Here is a 15,286-nt window from a genome sequence, read left to right as displayed (position 1 = left end):
GGTTGGGGAATTAGTCATCTATAGGTAAAAGGAAGAAAGTTATCCCTTATGTCAATTTCCTATAGCTGACCAAGAGAAATTTCATCTCCTGGCCCCGCGTTTTGGCTGGCTATGTGATTGGCAGCCAAAAGTCCTGTCAGTCTCTCAAGGTGCTGGGAGTAGTCATTCTTGCCCAGGCTTGACCTCTGAGAGCTGACCTGGTCTTTCCTGTTTTTTCTTACCCTTCTGTTTCCCATTTGCAGGACCTTGAGGGTACGGACTGTGACCAAGCAAGACATTTTTGGTTGTTGTAGGATGCACTAATTTTATTTTGGCCCAACAGTAACTTACATATTGTGTTATGCCCAGAATTCGTGATCCCCAAAGACCACCAGGGAGCCAAGTCCAATGCAAAAGCAAAGAGCCTTTATTTGAGCTCTCTCGAGCTCAATCCCCTACCTGCACTGACACAGCGGTGAGATGCCGGAGAGAGAGAGTGAGTTTCAAAAGCACAAAGGTTTTATAGGGGTCTAGGGGTAGTCGGTGAGGTAATGGTCGTGACCTTAGCCGACTGGCTGGGGAAGGGTCAGAGTCCCGTTTCGCAGGTTGCCGGGCGTGGTTTGATCGGGAAGTTACTCAAGGGGAGGAGGCATGGTCTGAGGTTTGAGTGGGAATTTCTTTCTGTGGCCAAGTGGGGGACATAGTCACTCAAGATGGAGGATACAGAACAAGATGGAGGACACAGAACAAAATGGAGGACACAGAACAAGTTGGAGGGCACAGAACAAAATGGGGTCGGCTGGCCTAGGTCTGCTCTTTCATTGATCATTGGCCGTTGAGAGAGGGGGTTAAAGGGCCAAAGTCAAGGTCTGTTCCCCTACCTTTTTCAACAACGCCCACATAAATATGTTTCAGCAATGTGGATATCCATTTTCGGCATACAATGGGCTAAGTTTAGTAAAATGGCTCCCATGTATCTTAGTAAAAGCCCTTTATATATTATCCATCTTCATATGGCATAGGCATCCATTCCTCTGCTAAACAGGAACAACACAAATGTGGAGGATTTGGAGGCTGGCACCAAGGATATTGCTATCATTTCCTCAGCCTTTGGATCAAAGGAGGAGGAATTTTAATCTTAACCCAGTGTACTTTTAAAATCCATTTATTGGGGCACCTGGGTGGCTTGGTCGGTTAAGCGTCCGACTTCGGCTCAGGTCATGATCTCGCGGTCCGTGAGTTCGAGCTCCATGTCGGGCTCTGTGCTGACAGCTCAGAGCCCGGAGCCTGTTTCAGATTCTGTGTCTTCCTCTCTCTCTGCTCCTCCCCTGTTCATGCTCTGTCTCTCTCTGTCTCAAAAATGAATAAACGTTAAAAAAAATTTTTTTTTAAATCCATTTATTTTAGGGGCGCCTGGGTGGCTCAGTCGGTTGGGCGTCCGACTTCGGCTCAGGTCACGATCTCACTGTCCATGAGTTCGAGCCCCGCGTCGGGTTCTGGGCTGATGGCTCAGAGCCTGGAGCCTGCTTCCGATTCTGTGTCTCCCTCTCTCTCTGCCCCTCCCCCGTTCATGCTCTGTCTCTCTCTGTCTCAAAAATAAATAAAACGTTAAAAAAAAATTAAAAAAAAATCCATTTATTTTAACCTTAGTCCATCCTGACCACACAATTTTTCTTTTTAAAGATTTTCCTTCACTAACCTTCTACAACTTTTCTTTGCATTTAGATTTTGTTCCAAGCCATTTCTCTCCCAATAACCAGTCTCATTTAGGACAAAATTACTCTCTTTTACCTTCAACAAAAATATATTTCCATTTATTGTATCTTTTTTTTGGTACCTCCTACTTTTCTACATACAGAGTTGCTTTTCTTATTTTTATCAGTTTAAACTACATTTAGCAGAATTTTAACTCTTAGAAACTTTAGTTTCCAGTGAAAACTAAGTAGTAGCCAGTTGTGAACTGTTACATTAGAATTTCTTAGATGGCAAACTTATGAATCAATTAAGCACAAAGCATGTTTTTCAACAGACCCATATATCCTTGTTTTTTTCTGCAAGAAGTCAAGAGCACAGATCTACATCTAGTAATTAGTGCTTTAGCCTCTTATCTTGTTTGATATCCAATGAGTTTAATCTCAATTTATTATGCAAGCAAAAACTTTAACGTTTTAGGTTACCAAAGACTTTGAAAGCTATCTTAACAATTACCCATGAAAACTATGAGAGGGACAAAGTTAACCATTACTTTAAGTCATTTTTTTACTGACAAATTGGAACAGAGATAATGAGCTTATTTGACCTTCAGCAAATCTAGGCAGAATAAAAGGGTTTTTTTTGGTTGTTGTTGTTGATGTTGATAAACATTGTCTATCTCAAACCAACAAACTTAAATGAGCTTAAACACTGAATATGTTTAACTTGGGTCCACGTAAGACAATTTGTTCCCCATGGTTAATTTTACCTGGAACAGTTGGTAGGGTAATCTGAAGTTGGTGATCTCGGCTCCAGGACATCTAGGGGGAGAGGAGGAGCTGATGGTGTCTGAGGCATTGAGGAGCCAGTTATGCAGGCGACCCCCAGGTGGTGCAGAAACAGGAGAGGTGGAAGGGAAGGCAGAAGAGACGAGGTGCCAGCAAAAGGCAGAGAAAGAGAATTCCCAGTTTTAATTCTTGTCAGCTCAGACAGAGGAGCAGACTCCAGGTTTCTTTGTTTTCCATTAGTGGAATTAGACAGTCCATGTCAGTCCAGAGAAGACAGGGAATTTACCCAAAACAAAGGGTGTTTTGGCAGCTGCTTGGGAATATTCTTTAAAGTCCCCATTCTGAGGTGGAATAACCAGAGACAGTTGGCTCTAATTATCAACAGTCATTGATCCAGGAAATGAATGAGAGACAAATCCTCACACACAGTCACACGATGACTCCAACCTGCCACCCAGTGCCCAGCGCCTTAGAGCTGCAGCTGGAACTACTAGGGCAATTCTGGGAGGTGATCAGGCTCCCTTTCTGCCTCTTGGGGGCAGGTCTGCCAAAATGAACCGGGGCTCTTACCAGTCTGATGCGTGCTTCCTGAGCTGGTTCCTGGGCCTCACAGGTTCCGCTGGTGCACACGGGGTCCTAGCCCTGGCACACCAGAGGGCTAGTCTCCTGCAGATCAAGCGGTCTGCTGGCATCAGGTGAGGCCTCCTCTCTCGGTGCCCTGATGTTCCTATCCCCGGTGGGCAAGGAGGTGGAAATGCACCGTCTCCAAATTCCAGACATGAGCCCCCAAGTAATGTAGCAGGATTCTCTCACAGAGAGTCCTGACACTGAGGCTTTTTTTTTTTCCAGGAAGCAACTTTATTCCTGCTCTTGCCACTCAGTTGGATTCGTACCCTAAGAACTGAGCCCCGAAGGTCCTGAGGCATAATTTTTTTATACATTTTCTGTTTCTTTGTCTCCCATATATGGTAACACACACAAAAATGTAGTTTGATTAAGTAGTCTCAGTTTACAAGGTCACGAGGGATGTTGTAGGTCATAGGGGCATAGCCAGGTTACCTTGAAGGTTTTTTTGTTTTTGTTTCTGTTTTTTTCTCTCCTTAGGGAGAGGATCCTACCACAATGTTGCCTGTGGAAATCCTACTATGTAATATGTGCAAGAGTAAAACTGAAAGTGAAAGCCTATAAAGGGTGTTTTCCAGACTAATAATAATCAGTGCCAATGGTTACTTTCCCAAGCTGGTCTGGATTCTTATTTGTCTCTCAAATGATATTTTTCTGAATATCATTTAAACAGTAGCATCTGAGTATCAAGGAAAATGGTAGATTCATTCACAATTAACTAATCATGAGAGGTCTAGGAATAAAATCAGTGGACCTCTTCTGTGAGATAGACAGACCTGACTTGAGCTGCCGTGATTCAGATCACACTCAACCTCCAATTCTAGACCCGAGTTGGTTCACACACAGCCAGTAGGATGTAGAGAAGACTTGATATTCTCGAGTAAGATGTGAACTTAAATCCTTCCAACATGCCTTCCTTAAATCTTTTGGTAACTAATTCTGGGGTGACCAAATCTTGAAGTATATACCCTAACATTTTTTGGACTTTTAAAAATATTTAGATCCTGTCTCAGAACTAATCAGCAGAGACACAAAGAGTTGAACTTTTTACGGGTAAATATTTCCAAAAGTGAGCATTAGATAAGTTCAGATCCTATTTAGAAATGTTTTGTTTATTTTCCACCTCCTAATTTCTTGGAATGATGACTGACAACTCATCCTCTCCAGCCTTACAATTGTGGATGTGCAGCCAGAGCCAAAGAAATTTATATGTCTAATTACCTCACTTTTGCTTAAGTCATCGAAAGTTAATTTCTGTAAGTTGTCACAGAGAAATCTAAGTACAAGACATTCAATTAAAGAAACTAATGATAGTCATCACAGTGCCAAACAATGCAAATAAATGGATAGTTTTAAATGTTGATAAGGGAAGAAGAAGCCATTTCAAAAATCTAGAATCCATATTTCATAAAAGTAACAACAACTATAAAAATCAGTCTTTGATTAAAGTTTTTGAGTTTTTGTCTTTTTTCGTTACAAAGTTATGATAATTAAGAAATTACTGTGAAAGGTACTCCTGTTTTCATGTTTCACTTCCAAGATATGTTGCTTTTTTTTTTTTTTTTTAATCCCATCTCTTCTCTTCTTCCCTTCCCTCTCCAGGCCTCAATAGTAAGGGAGTTTTGTTCTCAGTGAGATCATTCAGATAATACCTTATACTCACTCAAAATTTTTATTGATTTTGTTACCTACACTGCTTTCAGAGGATTGGGCAAAGTGACATCTCATATACAACTCATAAGAATAAGAATAGCATAGTCCAATATCATCCAATATTACAACACTTTACGATATTTAATCAGTTCAGTTTCTCCAATGACTATAATAATTTAAATCTCATAATAAGAAGTTGAAACTTTCCAAAGGAAAGACAATGAAGCAAGCTCTTGGTGCTTCCCCACAGATGCTTAATGTAGTCATTTAAATTTAATATCAGTTAGTCAACTTTAATATAAGTAAGTTAATGAAGTTTCAAACAGTGCTTAAAATGACTTGCAACTATCTGAATCATGATAGATGTCAGCATGCTGAATGTCAGCATTCTGGCAATAGAAAATATTATTATAAATGACCTCACCAAAGTTCTGCATCATTACACTAAACATTAAGTAAGCATTAACAGTACATAGCATTTAAAGACCAAATGCAGCACGTTGTTATAGGACAACCAATATATGTGCATGTCCAAAAACTAGTAACCAGGGAAGATGAATCATCACACATAAGAATGTTTAAGGTGTCTAATGTAATCTTCAGCCTCTTAAGATCATATGAATATTAAAAAATTTCTCTATGTGGATTTTTAGGTACAGTTTTAAAGACCCCTCAAAATAACAACATGATGTACATGTTGTGGAATAACCTGCAAAGTCCCTTGGTTGTGGCGGTGTTTCATTAGCATTCCATGCAACATTGAAAAATAAAAGACATGCCAACAAAGGCCAACAAAATGTTGATAAGACATTGCGATGTTCTGATGGAATTTTGATGGCATAAGTAACAAGACAGGTATAAATTAGGCTCTACTTTTCAAATAAGGCCTGTGAACCCAGGAACATTAGCAAGGAAAATGTTTATGGCAATTGAAAGAAAATTATAGAGACCTTATTTAGCACCTTTTAAAGCATTCTGCCTTGGTTTTCAACTTTCCCAGATTCCTTCAAGCATATGAAGTGGTTTCAGCAATGCCACTCACGAGGTTATGCATTGGAATACTGCTGTTATGACTATAAAACAGGATGTACAATCAACCAGACTAAAAACTAAAGCAAACAAATCCAGGCTGTATTCTAATCCAATATTCAAATCTTTTTCCCAACAGTCTTTAGTGACTGACACTTGTTAGATCTACCACAGAGTGACACTCTAATACTAATGGGCATCTAGTGGAAATAAGCAAAATCTAAGCCTACTTATTAATTCCAGACTCATAACAACCAATGCCAACGGTCACTTTCCCAAGGATGATCCGGATTCCTATTTCTCTCTCAAATGATGTTTTTCTGAATATCATTTAAACAGTAGCATATGAATACCAAGAAAAATGGTAGATTCATTCACAAGTTTAGGGAGGAGGGAATAAATACAACTTTGATTTCTAAAATCAATCACTTTGCTTCTCCCCTTTTATTTCCTAAATAAAAAACTTATTTATCAAGTCTCTTACCCTAATAAACATTAACCCATAAAGATGCTTGCCATTGTACATTCATCATAGGAGGCCTTTTACATAAACAAAACCAGAAAAAAAGAGACCTGATAAAATATCAATATTTTATATTAGGTTGAGTTTGTGTCTGTTTTATATAGACTGGAATGAAGCACTGTAACTGTTTAGCTGAAGTATTATTTATATCAGTTGTAAAATCAGTAACTCTGACATGAATTTCTCCGTAACTTGGCCTCCCTCGACATCTTGATCACATTTTAAAATTACCCTATATCAAACTAATCCAAACACTCTCATGCATAGACAGAATAACACACATGCATGCACACACATATACTTCAAATAATCATAGATATTATTGTAAGGATTGTGATTTTTTTTTTAACAGATTTTCAACCTGACTTTATTTCTCTATGGCGTTTTTACTAGTTGCATAGTCACTACCAATGATTTGTATTATCCAAATGATACAGGGCATCAGCTGTAAAATACCATAAGCATCCTAAAATATACTCACAGTATTAGAGCAAAGTAGGGATGACCATCCCATTCAAAGAAAACCAAACAAAATGTCGTAATTTACCAAATCACGACAATTTTCCCTTGTTCCCTCTTTGGTCCCTTTAATTCAACAAGGATCACTGGCTATTCTACCTTTCCATTTTTTTCGTTATCTTATTTTCATGCACTCACATCTTTGGAATGACATTAAAATCAAAACACAGAATTAGCATTTATACTGAATATATTTGCATATAAAACCTGGTCACACAGTTTCTAAGTTAATCGTACTAGGTATTTTCTGTATCTCAATTTTACTTAGGTATACAGGGAAGAGAAACATTAAAATTCTATACTTCCCCATTTGCATAACATATTAATACCTGGAGACTAAGAAATATATAACTCCTTGTAGAAATATGCCAATGTTCATGGGTGTCCAGAATTTTCATATTTAACATTGCCTCGAGGAAATGTGAATAAGTTATTTGGAGCATTCTTTATGGGAAATTATTAATGCTGTGGAATAAAAGAGTTAACATGCTTTGTTCTGTTTTGTCTTTTAATCAGCCTGAACTTTAAATGTCTGAGTCTAGAAGATCAAGCAGACAAAATCAATTGGTAAAAGAAACAGTAAAACAAGTGGAAGCAGATTTAAAGTAAAACTTTTCCTTCCATAGGACTTTTCTCATGGCATCTTTAACACCCTTATTTCTCAGAGAGTAGATTAAAGGGTTCAGCATAGGTGTGAACAAAATGTAACATACTGAAGCCAGTTTACAAAGTTTAAGGTCATTGGGAGGTGTGAAATTGACAAAGGAAATAGTCTCAGAGCAAACTTATGATCCCCAGGTGGTAACTGTAAGTGGAGAAGGCTCTCTTCCTCCCTTCACTGGAGTGCATCTTTAAAGCTACAGACACAATATACATGTAAGATACCACAATAACAACTATTGTGGGCAAAATAATGAGGACAGTCAGACTGAATGACACCATCTTATTCATAAAGATATTGGAACAGGAGATCTTCTCAACTGGGTTTGAATCACAATAGAAGTGATCAATGACTCGGGAAGCACAGAAAGACATTGAGAATGTTACACTGATTTGAAGGATGGAACTGACTCAGCCACAGAGATAGGAACCAACCACCAACTGGATACAGAGGCTTCTTGACATGTGGACAGTGTAAAGGAGTGGATTGCAGATGGCGATGAAGCGGTCATAGGCCATGGCTGCCAGGACAGAGGCCTCGGTGACCATGAAAAATGCATAAAGAAACAATTGAGTCACACAACCTGCAAAGGATATGGTCTTTTTGTGAGATAGGATGTTGACCATGGCTTTGGGTACAATAACAGTGAAGTAGGAGAGGTCAGTGATGGAGAGATTGCCTAGGAAGAAATACATTGGTGTGTTCAGCCGGGGATCAATCACAATGATGTCAGTCATGCTCAGGTTCCGCAGAAGGACCATCCCATAAACAATCAGGAATAGTAGGAAAAGGAGACTGTGGAGCTCTGGACAGACCCTGAAGCCTACAAGAATGAAGTCAGTCACTTCTGAGTGGTTGTCTCCTCCCTTACCACCCATGGCAAATTCTATTTCTCTATTATCACATATAACACTTCACATTAAAAGAGACCTGATAGCTGAAAAAACATCTTCATATTCATTACCCCATTAAGTTTACACACATGACTCTGTAATTGTTAGATGTCATTTGTGATTTCAAACATTAAAATCTGATAAACTCCTCATAGTAAGAAAAATACACTTCCTTGAATTTAGCACTTAGTATTTATTTTTCTCATAATAATATTATGCTTCATTACAGTATAAAAATAAGTAAAAGTAAGACAAAGAAGCTAAAAGTATATTTCAAGATAATACGAATTTTCTACCAAAAAAAAAAAAAAAAAGAAAAACCCACAAAAAACAAAAAACAAAAAAACCCTCTTACGAGTACAGGTAAATTTCTAAAGGCCCAATTGTCTCATCTAGAGATCTTTTAAAATGCAATCTGCCTTCAGGGCGCCTGGGTGGCTCAGTCGGTTAAGCGGTTAAGGTCTCACTTCAGCTCAGGTCATGATCTCTCACTCTGTGAGTTTGAGCCCCGCGCCGGGCTCTGTGCTGACAGCTCAGAGCCTGGAGCCTGTTTCAGATTCTGTGTCTCCCTCTCTCTGACCCTCCCCTGTTCATGCTCTGTCTCTCTCTGTCTCAAAAATAAATAAACGTTAAAAAAAAATTTTTTTTTTAAATGCAATCTGCCTTCAACTTCTGGAAATAGTCTAATTTTATTTAAGTGCAAAACTAAAATTTAAGTGATGCCTTTATATATTTTATTCTGTGAAGTTTATTAACACTGTATTTTTTCCACGTAAATCTGTCAAGAAATTCATGTCATCTCAAACTTTTCTAGATTTGAGAAAAAATTAAAACTTCAAAATAAGGAACCAATAAAAAAAGCTCAACTGTGTAAAAGAATAGATTAGATAGCAAAGTTTATTGATTAGATAGCAAAGTTTATTGATGGTTGGAGCTCACTAGTATTAAGAATAAATATTTGGGGGGCGCCTGGGTGGCTCAGTTGGTTAAGTGTCCAACATCAGCTCAAGTCATGATCTCACAGTTGGTGGGTTTGAGCCCCGTGTCAGGCTCTGTGCTGTCAGTTCAGAGCCTGGAGCCTGCTTCAAATTTTTGTCTTCCTCTCTCTCCCTCTGTCCCTCCCCTGCTCATGCTCTGTGTCCCTCTCCTTGAAAAATAAATAAGCATTAATAAAAGCATTTTGAAATGCAAGGAAAATATCTTTTAGACATGTAGGAAATGTTCTTGGCTGTCTTATTATATATCTAAAATAGGTGTGATCCCTTTTTAATTATTCTTACCTAAACTTATATTGTTTTTCTATTTTATGAACTTTTCCATGGAAAACTTCAGAGGTCCAAATTCTTTTTATTGCAATCTAGAAAAGAAAATGCATTTAAGAAATAAAAACTATCAGGGTGCCTGGGTGGTTCAGTCAGTTGAGCATCTGACTTTGGCTCAGGTCATGATCTCATGGTTCATGAGTTCGAGCCCCACATCAGTATCTGTGCTGACAGCTTAGAGCTTGGGGCCTGCTTCGGATTCTGTGTCTCCCTCTCTCTCCGCCCCTCCCCCGTTAGAACTCTGTCTCTCTCTCTCTCTCTCTCTCTCTCTCTCTCTCTCTGTCTCAAAAATAAGTAAACCTTAAAAAATTAAATAATTAAATAATTAAATAAATCTATCAATGACAATGCCAAAATTAAACATCTCAAATAATGTTTAATCCCCAAGAAAATAACAACCTCCTTAAGCACAACATGACTATATTTTTTGTTGGTGGCATTGCCTACGGAGCCATAATTTTTATTACCTATTATTAAAGTTTGCTCTTTCTTTAGTATAATTTTGTTTGAAAACCTGTTGTGTCTGTCTTCCGGAACACCAATGAACATGATGGACTAGGAATCTCCTTGGCTCCCTTAGAGAATTCCTGGTATTTCTCTACCAAAATTAAAGTAAGTGCCAATAGATCTATGAAATCAAGCTGCACAAAAATCTCTGCCTCCATGCTGACATGTTTTGCAAACCTTTGAATGAAGATGGGAGCAAAATGGAAATTTAAGACCCATAACAAGATTTCCCAGTCTCTGACAACCTGCAAAAATAGTAGCAGCTAAAATCCACGGTAGTGGTAGTTTTTTCCAATCCTGTGAAACTATTTCAGAAAATAGCAGCATGAAGTTTTTTTGAAGTTTGGAGGAAACAGTCCCCCTGAGAGAGGACTGAAAATAAGTTAATTATAATTTCTTAATAAGGGCAAACTCCAGGGTCATCCCATGAGGGCTACAGGAGGAGTGAACATTCAGTATTATTTCTTAACCTGTTAAATACTCTTGGGACAATTACAAAATTATTTTGTACAAGACTCCTTGTTAGAAAGTATTTTTCTTTACAGTAAGCTAAAGTTTACTTCTCTGGAACTCTTATCAGTCTGATTGGCAGAGGCTTTAGTCAAATTTAAGGTAGGACATTGACTATCTCTACTTGATCCTCTAAATGACAAGCTTTCAAAATTTAAAAAGACAGATACACTCTTGACCCATAGTTTTCTCATTTCTGGATTTACTGTCTTTATTTGTTTATTAAGCTGTCCCTTCAAGCTGCTATTAGGTGATTTTTATCCTGCCAGTATCTCTGTCAAATAATCCACTGTCAACGTTTGACATCACTCTTCCTATAAACTATCTCCTTGAAATATCATTCTCTACTTGCAATTTATACTTCTTTTAAGGCATATAAGACTGAAAGATTTTTTCACATGTTGCCTCATATTCATCTTGCAGTCAAGGGCAACCTTTTTCTTTCCTTTGTTCTGTTTTGGCCTTATGTGAATTGCTTCTAAGCCAGATGTTCCTCGTCTTGGTCAGTGGATTTTTCCTACACCTTCTTTTTCCACACACCAGTTAGCAGTATTTTATACTTAGCCTCTTTTTATATTTTAGTCTATTGGATGTAGCCTAGATTCCTATGTTATAAAAGTCAGTTCTAATACATTTGTGGATCTCTACTATTACACAAATGGAAGTTATATCATACAGACTTCTACATTTTCACTGAAATAATTTTGGTGCAGAAAAAAATCAAGATTTCTTAGTAAAGACTCCCTCCAGATTTATGAAGATCCATTAATTAATTTTAAAAATGTACACTTCATAAATCACTGTAAATGTCGCCTTTTTTCACAGACTCTAAAATATCTCATTAAAATAAAAACTCAGTATATGATAATCTTCTGAATGAGTATTACCTTAATCAGAAAAAAGTTTCAGTTCACTTCTCCTGATTCTGGACTCACCAAAGAACTTTGTGAAATCTAAGAAGATATCAGGGCAAATTATCAGATATAGTCCAAGCCTTGTGATATGTATTCAGAACTACAAAATTAATATATAAAATAACCTTATATGTGTTAGTCAGTTGGTCTATGGATAGGCTCAATAGTCATCTCAGAAACTGTTCATATGTGTGAGTTGAATATCATAGTTCTAATTCATAAAGCAGAGAATCCAGAGGTTTTCACAATCTAGTTTCATGTATTAGTTTTAATAATCTGGGTCCATAATGTATATTTCCAGCTTCAAGTCTTACCCTTTCATCTCCTTAAACTTATACTCAGTTTCCATAACACTTGAATAGATCTTGAAGTTTCATGACTCCCCAATGTTACTCTTGCCTTTCTTTGTTCCCTGAATATCTCTTACCTCACTTCTGTACTGAAATTACTTGTTAATACCATCATAAATACGTCTAAACTCTTCCCTTCACATATTCATTTACCACCATTACTTAAAATGCCATGGTTAATTTGAATTTTGTGTACAGAATGTAAAACCTAAGTGCCTATGTGGTTGTCCTAAGGATATCAAACAAACTCATGCCAATCCCTCTTTCAATCCTGACTTAATGTCATACAAGTGAATAGTCAAGACAAGAGTAAACACAAAGAATAATTACTTGTCTCCCAAAGTAATGGATTTTTATCAATGATAAAAGTCATGAAAAATCATGAAAAAAAATTTAGACTGTATAGAGTGAAACCAAGAAATCATCTTGATGGAAACACCAGTGATGAGACAAATACACTTGTACAAAAGATGAAATTATGTTACTCTTAGGTGCTTACCTTGTCAAATATTACACACAGAGGTCTAGCTTCCTCTCCTTCTCATCCAACACACACGTGCACACACACACACACACACACACACACACACACACTGCATTTGCTAATGGTGACAACTTTTTTTCAGTGTTTATTTTGTCCCATTATTTTGCTTTCCTTTTTCAGAGATTTATATATATTTGTACTCTTTTGTGTTTTATTTTTTATTTTTTTGTAGTTTCAAGTTTTTATTTAAATTCCAGTTAACATAGAGTGTAGTATTAGTTTCAGGTGTAGAATTTAGTGATTCTTCACTTACATACAACACCCAGTGCTCATCACAAGATGCATTCCTTAATACCTATCACCTCTTTAACCCATCCCCCACAAACTTCCCCTCTGGTAACCATCAGTTTGTTCTCTATACTTAAGAGTCTGTTTTATGGTTTGCCTCTCTCTCTCTCTCTCTCTCTCTCTCTCTCTCTCTGTCTTTGTTTCTCTATGTTCATCTGTTTTGTTTCTTAAATTCCACATACGAGTGAAATCATATGGTATTTGTCTTTCTCTGAATGACTTATTATGCTTAGCACAATACACTCTAGCTCCATCTACATGATTGCAAGTGGAAAGATTTCATTCTTTTAGTTGGCTGAGTAATATTCCATTTTGAGTGTGTGTGTGTGTGTGTGTGTGTGTGTGTGTGTGTGTGTTTGTGTGTGTGTCTGTGTGTTCCTTTTCCATTCATCAGTTGATGAGCATTTGGACTCTTTCTACAATTTGGCTATTGTTGATAATGGTGCTGTAAACATTGGGGTGCACGTGTCCCTCAAATCAGTATTTTTATATCCTTTGGGTAGATACCTAGGTATTTATAATTGCTGGGTCATAGGGTAGTTTTATTTTTAACTTTTTGAGGAACCTCCATGCTGTTCTCCAGAGTGGGTGCACAGTTTGCATTCCCACCAAGAGTGTAAGAGGGTTCCCCTTTCTCCACATCCTCGCCAACATCTGTTTCCTGTGTTCTTAACTTTAGCCATTCTGACAGGCGTGAAGGGATATCTCATTGTAGTTTTGATGTGCATTTCCCTGAATATGAGTGATGTTGAGCATCTTTTCTTGTATCTGGTGGCCATCTGGATGTCTTCTTTAGAAAAATGTCCATTCATGTCTTCTATTTCTTAACTGTACTATTTGGACTTTGGATGTTCAATTTTATAAGTTTATATATTTTGGATAGTAACCCTTAATCAGATATGTCATCTGCAGATATCTTCTCCAATTCAAAAGGTTGCCTTTTAATTTTGTTGACTGTTTCCTTCACTGTGCAGAAGCTTTTTATCTTGATGAGGTCCCACTGGTTCATTTTTGCTTTTGATACCCTTTTCTCAGGAGACACGTCTAGTAAGAACTTGCTTTGGTTGATGTCAAGAGGTTATTGCCTGTGTTCTCCTCTAGAGTTTTGATGGTTTCCTGTCTCACATTTATATCTTTCATCCCTTTTGAATTTATTTTTGTGTATGATGTAAGGAATTGGTCCAGTTTCATTCTTCTGCATGTTGCTGTCTAGTTTTCCCAACACAATTTGTTGAGGAAACTGGGTTTTTTTCCACTGGATATTCTTTCCTGCTTTGTTGAAGATTAATTAACTATATAGCTGTGGGTCCATTTCTGGGTTTCTTTTCTGTTCCATCGATCTATGTGTCTGTTTTCTTAAGAGTACCATACTGTCTTTATCACTGGAGCTTTGTAATATAACTTGAAATCTGGAATTGTTATACCTCCAGTTTTGCATTTTTTTAAAGATTTTTTTGGCTTTCTTATGTGCTTCCATACAAATTTCAGGATTGGTTGTTCTGCCTCTTTGAAAAATGTTGGTGGTATTTTGGTAGGGATTGCATTAAATGTGTATATCGCTTTGGGTAGCAGATATTCTAACAAATATTTTTTCTTCCAATCCATGAGCATGGAATGTTTTTCCATTTCTTTGCATCATTCTTGGTTTCTTTCATCAGTGTTTTATAGTTTTCAGAGTACAGATATTTCACTTTTTTGGTTAGGTTTACTCATAAGTATCTTATAGTTTTTGATGCAATTGTAAATGGGACTAACTTCTTGATTTCTCCTTCTGCTGCTTCATTATTGGTGTATAGAAATGGAACTGATATCTCTACATTGATTTTGTATCCTGCGACTTTCCTTATTTCATGTATCAGTTATAACAATACTTTGGTGACAGTCCTTTGGGTTTTCCACATAGAATAAAATGTTGTCTGGGAATAGTGAAAGTTTAACTTTCATTGTATTTGGATGCTGATTTGGATGCCTTTTCTTTCTTTTGTTGTCTTATTGCTGAGACTAGGACTTCAAGTACTATGTTAAATAACAGTGGTGAGAATATACATCCCTGTCTTGTTCCTGACCTTAAAGTAAAAGCTCTAAGTTTTTCCTATTGGGGATGATATCAGCTGTGAGTTTTTCATAAGTGGCCTTTATGATGTTCAGGTATATTCCCTCAATCCCTACTTTGTTGAGGAGTTTTATTTAGAATGGAAGCTATATTTTATCAAATTCTCTTTCTACATCTATTGAGAGGATCATATGGTTCTTCACCTTTCTTTAATTAATGTGGTATATCACTGATTGATTTGCAACCCAGGAATAAATCCCATTTGATCATGGTGAATGATTCTTTGAATGTACTATTGGATTTGATTTGCTAGCATTTTTTAAAGAATTTTTGCATCCATGTTCATCAGAGATATTGGTTGGTAGTTCTTTTTTTTTAGTGGGTTTTTGATGGTTTTGGATTTAGGGTAATTCTAGCTTCATAGAATGGGTTTGGAA

At 37.2% G+C, this 15,286-nt stretch overlaps 1 pseudogene; it reads right to left on the bottom strand.

Annotated features, from left to right (window-relative positions):
• Nucleotides 1–7,581: 7,581 nt before the first annotated feature.
• On the bottom strand, nt 7,582–8,346 carry LOC132660317 (olfactory receptor 9K2-like; annotated as a pseudogene).
• Between the last annotated feature and the right edge of the window lie 6,940 nt (nt 8,347–15,286).

The sequence above is a fragment of the Panthera onca genome, chromosome B4, assembly GCF_046562875.1.
Source record: "Panthera onca isolate mPanOnc1 chromosome B4, mPanOnc1 haplotype 2, whole genome shotgun sequence".
Lineage (NCBI taxonomy): Eukaryota > Metazoa > Chordata > Mammalia > Carnivora > Felidae > Panthera > Panthera onca.
This window is presented reverse-complemented; position numbering and strand designations above follow the sequence as displayed.